Genomic DNA, 8796 nt, shown 5'->3' with positions numbered 1-8796 from the left:
AAGAGATGCTGCTGAACTGCCAGGGAAACGCGCGTCGAAAGCGAGACTGAAATAAAGTACTTAAGAGCGCTCCCTCAAAATACCGGCAGGAAACACCCCCCCCACAACATTCAGTCGCCCCTCATTAAATATTTACAACAAATACCTACCTGCTTAAGTACACCTAACAAATCGTACCCTACATCTGCTTGGCAGTTACAGCTGAAAGAGCGCAAGTCACGTCGTAAATCAGACGATGTTAGCTTTTTTTTAAACTTTCATTTATGACAGAAGAATCGGTGAGTGAAGAGATCCCCGATACAGTTTTACTTTTTTGGGGGGGGGGGGAAAAATAATACCACAACAAAAAACCACACAAATCAAATCCCCAGTGTTGCAATACACGGGGCTACCAAGAAGGACCGGCAGACCTGCTAATGCGTTCGGCTGTACCGAAGCATGCAGGCGAACCGCATTTTATGGTATCTCGACTGTTACAACTGAGAACCCAAGCACTACCAATGCCATCAACCTTTGGAGTATGTGCTGTGCTTGGATCTCCGCAAGGACCATGGATTTTTTTGTCTTTAAAAAAAAGCAATACTTTGCAAGTCTTGTGCTGATGAGTTCTGCTGACAAAGACACTGTCTCTAAGATGCACTCTGATGGCAAGTTCATAGAATGCAACCTCACTGAATAAGAAATATCTCAATTCTTCAAAATCTCTTCCTAACAAAAGTCACACTGTGGGGCTTTCAGATGGGTCAGATTATGCATCCTTTCACAACAAGAAACACACCAGCTAACCAGGATATTCTTGCAGTGGCCAGGTGCCTCTTCATCATGTAAAAAAGGAAAAAACCCAGAGCCAGCAATAAGTATCACACAGGTCAACACAGATCTCTTCCAGAGCACCCCCCTCATCAAAACGAACATGCCCATCGGCTCACCTGCTCTGCACAGATTCCAGCATCACACCCCGCTTCCGTCATCGCTTGTGGCACCAAACGTATCAACACACAGTAAACTACCGTTACGCTCGTGAGAAATCACCGCCCCGTGACTTCCTCATTACTACCCAGCTCACTTCTAATGCTCATACGCCGTTCCAAAGACGGCCCACGTGTTACCTACAAAACTGAAGAGCTCGACGACGGACCACAGCATTCTCTGGTCTTAGATGCTGGCCGCTGCCCCACCTTCTCAGACCTCTCATAGGCGTGCGGCAGCAGCACTCCGAGCCTGCCAGCGGCACCTGCAAAAAGCCAAGCGAAAAGGCACCTCCTGAGATGCTGCCCGATGCCACAGCCTGCCCGCACCGATCCCCGTCTCGCACCCCTTTCCCTCGACAGCCTCCCACCCGGCCTACGTCACTTGCAGCTGAACACGGCACCTCGCCCGCCGTCCGTAACACCCAAACGACACGCGTTGCTTATAACTTCACCAGCAACACAACACCTCAGAAAAGAGCTGCTACTTCAGCCCACCAATCACCACTCGCCTTGCTCGACTTGCCTCCTTTGCTCATTGCTACGCTACTTCAAAACCAAAACAAAAGACAAACGCAAGGAGCAATGGAGTCATAGAGGCATCGGTCACATCTTCCCTCTATATACACCACGCACCGACTCACCCGCTTACATCGGTCCCCTCAGTTCCCCTCCGTCGCCCTGCACGACTCGTCCCTCGGCATCTCCAAAACCAATACGAAACAAGTCGCCTGGTTGCACAGCAGTACCTTAACTGTTCCTGAACACCGACTATAACCTGCCATTAAAAACAAACATATGACATCAAACATGAAGCCCTACGCACGTACAAGCTTGAACACCCTGCAGAGGTAATCTGCTCAGCTGAACTCTAGCTGCCTCTCCCAGATAGCCACGGTCACGGCCTCCGAGCCCACAAAACGTCACGGTGATTACGGTCCTTGCCTGCTGAGGAGGGCCACTCCATCCGAGATGACGGTACCACCTTTCCCCCAACAGCCTTAGCACAGCAACAGATGAACCCTAAGCTCTCATCGCTGTGCCACCTACCCGACTCTACACGGCCAGCAAGGCGGCTCCGAGCCAAACTCACAAAACGCACACACCAACGCTATGAGAAACACTACAAACCGCGCGCCTCCAAGACGAGAGAACGCTCTCGGCAAACACAGAGACAACTGGACGGAAGAGCTCGTCCAGCAACAAGACCTGCAGAACCCTGACAGGGATGCAAGGAGGCCCTAACGAGATCCAAAATGATTAGAAGAGCGTCAGGGCCCGTGACAAGAAGTTCCTCTCAAAACTGAGAGGGAGGAGGCACAAGAAGCCCAGCTACAAGACCTAAGAACGTAAGGATGCAGGGAAGAAATCACGCTCCCTGAAAACAGACAGCGACAGAGCAGAGCTGTTCACGCATCTGGGAACGACGCCGCAGACGACAACTGCCCAGAAACTCCTCAAACATCAGAGCGATCCACGCTTTAAACTGTAACGCAAAAAGAAGCACCCGATGGGCGCCGGCCCCACAATTAGGACCTTGCCAGCCCCTAGGGATAGCGCTGTGCTCCTGAGAGCAAAGAGAACAAAGTCACCAGCCCCATGCGCCCCCTCACTGCGACCCAGCTCGCCTGAAATGCTCCTCAAATAGCCTTCGGTCGCATCTTCCCTTTAATCCCGCACACGGACCCGCTGCCTTAGTGTGCTCTACTCAGCTCTGCTCCATCACCCTGCACAGCTCCATCTTCATCCTCTGCAAGAACAGCATGATAGAACAAGTCACCTGGACGCACAGCAACAGCTTAACCATTCCACAGGTCTTGCTTCCACGTAGGAATACCATCTAGAGCCCAACTACTGCATGCCATTAAAGGAAATACCTTCAATCAAATGTTAAGCCCCACGCACGTACAAGCTTGAACAGCTGAGAGGTGCCCTCTGCTCAGCTAGCACTCTAGCTGCCTCTCCCAGGCAGCTACGGTCATCCCCTCGGCACCCACAAAACACCCCGGAAATTACCATCCTCGCCCGCTGCCAACGGCCACTCGCTCCGACGAGGGTTGTACGGGCGTTGCCAAAACAGTCTATGCATATTAACATTAACCATATACTCTTATTGCTATTCTTTCCTCCGCTCTACCATTGCTACACCCCCAGGCGGAGCAGCTCTGACACAGGCATCGACATGCACGGACCGACACCGCTCACAAATACTACAAGCGACGCGATCGAGGCACCTAAGAAAACTCTCACCGAGACGACGGACTTCCGGCCCAGAGATGCCACCGGGCGAGAAGATCTATACGGCAGCGAGGAAGAAGCTATAGCATCCGCAGAGAAGTCACCTACCATCATCACCTGCAATAAAACCATATACCCACAACTAGGACGACGTACGAGCGACAAGCCACTCTTAAAGACCTCAGAACGTTCAGGTGCAGGGAACAGGTCCCAGAAAAGGGCTCTGCGTATTCAGACTGCTCCTCAGCAGCAGTATCGAGGCCGCCTTAATCACCGCTGCAAAAAGATGACCTTCTATAAAGGTCTAATATTTCAGACACAAGACAAATCTATGCAGTAGACTTAAAATGCGAGAAAGGAAGCTCTCGGTTACCATTATGCCGATGAGCCAGGGCTTGCAAAACCCTCAATATTGCTACCTAGGTGCCTGCTCAGCACGGAGAACAACAGACACATCGAGACCCGAGTACAGTAAGGAACAAAGACAGACTACAAAATCCACACAACAGCACAAGCACAGGCAGGAACTCCCCTGCCTGGCAGATGCTTCTGTTTTGCAGAAAGGACACCACAACCTCTCTCGGCCCAAACGTGTCCGGTCTCTGAACGGTACCCTCCGCTGATTTTACAACCCCTGCCTGCCCCACCTGCGCTTCCCCCAACCGACCGGCCACCCGCACAAAGACCGCATCGGCCCCTCAGCTTCCCTTCCAAATCTGGGGGCTCAAAAGCCATCCTTTAAAAAGGCCACACAGGCTACGTAGGATGGGGCTGCGGTCACACGGATACTCTTCATCTCCAAACGTGCGGTGCCATCACTCAGCATCGCACCACTCAACGCCAGCCACTTCCGCAACAACAGCCTCCTCGGAAGCGCCGTGAACTTCCGCTCCCCCACGCTCTAATGAGGCTGGATGTCGTGGCCGCCACCACCTACGGTGCCTAGAGAACCAGAGAGACAAGGCGACCCCTGCGCCTGGAAGCGGCCGCCCGCTCACAAACAATTCCACACCTCAAAAATAACAGCTGCTACGGCTCCCTGTTCATCGCTCACCTTGCCCAACGAGCTCGGGGCAGACATCCCGCTTTGCATATAGTTTTGTGAGTCCCTTCATTAACTAGTCACATAGGTGCTCACACTGCACGACCCCTCCGTTGTCACGTGCTGACCTACCTTCTCACGATGCTCTGTTCGCCCCCTCCCTTCCGTGTCCGGCTCCCTACCGCGCATCTGCACCAACAGCCACATTCCAGACTCATCCTTTCCCCTACCATGCCAACACGGCTCCGCTCACCTCCCAATCCGTGCCTCCCGGGTCAGTGGCCACGTCAGGTGCCTGCTCGCATTCTCGGTCCGTCCCCGATGGCTGGGGAACCGTCACCTTCAATGCCGGGCCCACTTCTGGGGAAATACGGAGAGGCACACAGATGTTGGACACTGCTTTCCAAAATCAAGAGCTCACCACGCAAAACAAACTAACAAATCCTTTTGACCGACTTGTTCGGCAACACAGAGACCCCAAAGGCAGAAATCCCAGACGAGTGACCTCACAGCCCGCCCCGTCACAGCACACGACGCCATCTGCTCGCCTTTGCCGTCACGCCTCGCTCGACTGTCCTGCTTAACCCTCGACCTGTTACTTAAACTGCAAGAAAAAGTCAAACCACGCAACACACAAAAATCACAGTTCGTGTCAGATGACTCAAGCACAGGCGGACACCGATAGGGCAAATGCCAAAAGCAATACGGGAAGCAAACGGGCATGGCTGGTGTAGCGACACACTCTCCTTTTGTAGGTAACTCACTCCTGAGCGACTCCATGAACAGCCGCGTGGAGAACCTCTCGGCAGACAGCACGCTCGAGTGGCCGTGCTGACACATACGGGGAAGGAGACTGGGCTACCGGAGGCTGCTTGCACACAGAACACGACCATTAGCTAACACTTAAACACCCCTTTCCCAACCATTCCCCGGTACCAAGACTTCAAAAACCCCTCCTCTCCTCCTGAACTGTCAGGGAAGGAACCTCACTCCTTCCCGACAGCTCCTGCCCTGTATTTGCACCCCTAAAGCCCCTCTGTCAGCCGCTCCTCGGGAGCCGCCCTTCCCACCTCTGCCCCGCGTTCTGCGAGCACCTCCCACCTTCCGGCTTCCCGCAGACTCCGTGCTCTCTACAGGCCCACAAAATAACAGAAGCCCTGATGCTTATAATCTACAAGGGACCTGCCGCAAGCTGCAAAGGTTCTCGGGACAACGTGGTACTCTGCGGGCGATCGGGAAAGGCGACGAGCAGTCCCGTACACCGACACACACTATGCGTTACGTCCCTGCTGCTTTCTGAAGGAAGGCTAGAGCTCCATATACAGATGTGTACAACACACTCACCCTAACCCCTACCGCAGCATCTCACCATCAGTCCTATTGAGAGATAACGTCAACAACTTGCACAACACAGGCAAAACTGGTGGAAAAAATATAAGGTTCTACCTTCAGTCAAGTCAAAATTCCTGGAAAACAAGACAAAACAAACAAAAAACCTACCACACACAAAAAAACCCAACAAACCACAAACAAAAAAACCCAGACAAAACCATAACACCCCCACAAAACCAAATAATCCAAAACACACTATTAGACCATCTTGCTACCCCTGAACACCCAACACAAACTTACTGACCCAAGGGAAAACAAAAGCTCGTACAAGTGTACTTCCTAATATATATCTGCTGCTCAACTTTGACTGCTCCTTAATCTCTTACCTCAACCAGAAACCTCCCCATCTCTGAATGTCAAAACACACCTACCCAAAGAGCTTAGACAGCTCAAAACCTGCAACCAACTCAAGGAACAGTACCAGAGAAGCCCAGGAGCAGAATGAGCCTCCTGAAAAAAGGCTGGGGCTCATCTACCCCAGCGGAATGGCAAAGCAGAACGAAATCTTTTAAGAACCCCTTCTCAAAAAATATCTCTGGTTATAAAGTAAATCATTTATTGTAAAGCCATCAACCATTCGGAGTCACCTCAACGCTCTCTCTCGCTCAGTCCCTTAACAGAACTAGATCAGTCTCAAAGGACAAAAAACACGAAAAGAAACGTGGAAATACACAAGCGTATCGGGAACCGTATGAAGCAGCTAAATTAACACCTCAGTAGCTGGGGCAAAACTAAATTGTAAAGGACAACAAAAAAACACCCCAGGAGACACATGGATTAAAACAGATGAAGGCTCTCTCTTCTCGCAGAAGCTCAAGAAGAGACCTGAGCCAACGGTACACAGCTCTGGGGTATCGGATACCGAAAAGAAACATACTCGAGACAGAAAACAGACTGCTGTGGAGCACAAAGGTGGCTTTGGCAAAGGTTCTGCCGGGACAAGAGTCACAGTTACAGGGAACGGACAGCGGCCGGCAGGGGAAACGCCGTCGGCGTGGAGGGGCCAGCGGGGGAAATGCCGCCCTCAGCTAACGCTGCGCTATCAAGCCTTAAGCGAAAACTGCAGAGTAGTTACAGGAGACGGGCATAAGATGGATGCTGAATATCACTTGATGGTCACAAAATCTCATGGGGATGGGCACCACGTAGCCTCACGGACACCCCTTAGACCCAAACGCTTAACGAAAGACGCTTCTTGCCAAAACACAAGCTCGACGAGGAAAAGCCAAAGCTGATGCGGGGGCAACTACTAAAATCTCAGTACGTGAGCAGGCATTACTTAAGATGGTGCGGTGGTTCTGCTGGGTCCGTCCAACCTGAGCAACGGGTTCTAACGCCTGTCCAGCAGCGTCCATGGTCTCTCTCACGGCCTCCCACATCAGAAACCTCCCCTGCCCAGGACCGCGTTTTGCATGTTCCACCCCTCCCCATCCCCGCAATGAAAATCAAACACAACAAATAAGCAGTCTACTTCATCTTCTTGGCCTCCAAAAGAAGCTTCCTTCCTCTGCTGAGCGTCGACACCAACATCCTCGTGCCGTTCCTCAAAAGCAAGCTGGTCCTCGGGTGCCCGTACTGCCAAAAGAAGACAAAACGATTATGCTCTTATAACGAGCTCCATCATCCTCTCCTCCTTCAGGAAATCGAGTCCCGATTGCTACATACCAGAAGTTTGTGCAGTAGATGGCCGAGGCCAGCCCCGTAAATGAAGCACTCTGTGACCCTGCTTTCTCTTTTGGCCACAGCACCCGCCACTGGGGAGCCCCAAACCCCTTCGTGACTCCCTACGAAAACCAGATACAACTAGTTCAAAACATCTGGCAGGTGAGAGATGACCGACAAACACGTACAGCCCACCTTACCCTCAAACCAGCCAGAGAGCTGACTTCCTCCCCCACTGAACTCTCATCTTCGACAAATTCACCAAACAGAACAATGTTTACACTGAACAGAACAAAACCCTTACCCTCTGACACTCTGAAACGGGTTTGTGCACCCACAAAATATATATATTCATGCTACCGACCCACGTACCACACTTCCTCAGGGTCAGCCCCACAAAGACAGGAGAACGCCCAATGCTCTCTCCATGGATACCCCGATGCTCCGCTCCCTTCTTTGCTGCTCCTGTCACGGGAAAACGCTGGGAATAAAAAAAGGTTCAGAGAAGCAAAACAATAAACAATAGGGAGAGGGACCAGCGCAAAGGAATAGAGAGAGGAAGAGACGAACAGGAAGGACAGACAACCCCATCCTGAGCACAGCCTCTGGGAGAGGGAAAGAGGAAACAGCAACCGTTATTACCGCAGATCAACCCTGACCAAAGCCTCCTTCCACAGGGGCTTCTGGACACACCGCTCCTTCCCCGCGCTACTGCTACGGGCCCCTGCGCCGAGGGGGAATCCAGTGCAGGCAGAGAGAGGCAGAGAAAAGTAGCCACAGGCTACAGGACAGAGAGAGGGAGGACTGAAAAGACAGGGAGGCAGGGAGCCACTCAGAGCGAGATGGAGAAAGAAGGTGCGGGGGGGTGCAAAAAAAAAAAAACAAAAAAACAAACAAACAAAAAAAAATTTTGCAGCAGGTAAGGAAAGAGACGGGGCCGGGGGAGAGACAGGGAGGGCCCAGGACGCACAAGAGAGGCAACGGGGCCCCAGTGGCCCAGGACTCACCGCGACTCTCGCTCTCAGCGCTGCTGGCACAATTTAGCCGTTCAGATGCTTCTTTCCCCTCCTCTCCTCCCTGCCTCTTCTGCAGCTCCAGACTCTAGGCCGACCTCCACCTAAAGAGGATACGTGGGTGTCTTACCGCTCTTACGAGATGAGGCTTCCTCGGCACGTAGCCTAGCTCGCTCGTGCACTACACGCCCGTACCCAACTCCGGGTTACGCGTACGGACCCTGCGGTGCACGTTGGTGGCCTGGCCCGGCCCGCTGCGGGCTATGAAGGGGGATCCTTCCTCCCTCACCTGCAGGGACAGGCTCTCTCTTGCCTGCAGCAGGAAGGCAGCTGGCAGCCAGAGCGCCTTCAGTTTCTTCTGCTTTACCTTTCGTTGGCGTCTCCAGCTTCAGCCGAGGCAGCTCCTGTCCACAGCCGGGAAGGGCTCTGTGTGTCCCTTTTCGCCCCGGCGCCGCGAGGATGGCAAAGCCGGGCAGAGAGA

General features: G+C 52.7%; 1 long non-coding RNA gene across 1 annotated transcript; it reads right to left on the bottom strand.

Annotated features, from left to right (window-relative positions):
- Window positions 1-316: 316 nt before the first annotated feature.
- Window positions 317-7783, bottom strand: LOC142051234 (uncharacterized). Its single transcript, XR_012658365.1, has 5 exons — window positions 7675-7783; window positions 7306-7424; window positions 7112-7215; window positions 4502-4608; window positions 317-1234 (listed from the first exon to the last, which is right to left on the bottom strand). It is a non-coding gene; the product is annotated as an uncharacterized LOC142051234 (long non-coding RNA).
- Window positions 7784-8796: the final 1013 nt, after the last annotated feature.

Source organism: Phalacrocorax aristotelis, unplaced genomic scaffold (genome assembly GCF_949628215.1).
Source record: "Phalacrocorax aristotelis unplaced genomic scaffold, bGulAri2.1 scaffold_80, whole genome shotgun sequence".
NCBI classification, from domain to species: Eukaryota; Metazoa; Chordata; class Aves; order Suliformes; family Phalacrocoracidae; genus Phalacrocorax; species Phalacrocorax aristotelis.
This window is presented reverse-complemented; position numbering and strand designations above follow the sequence as displayed.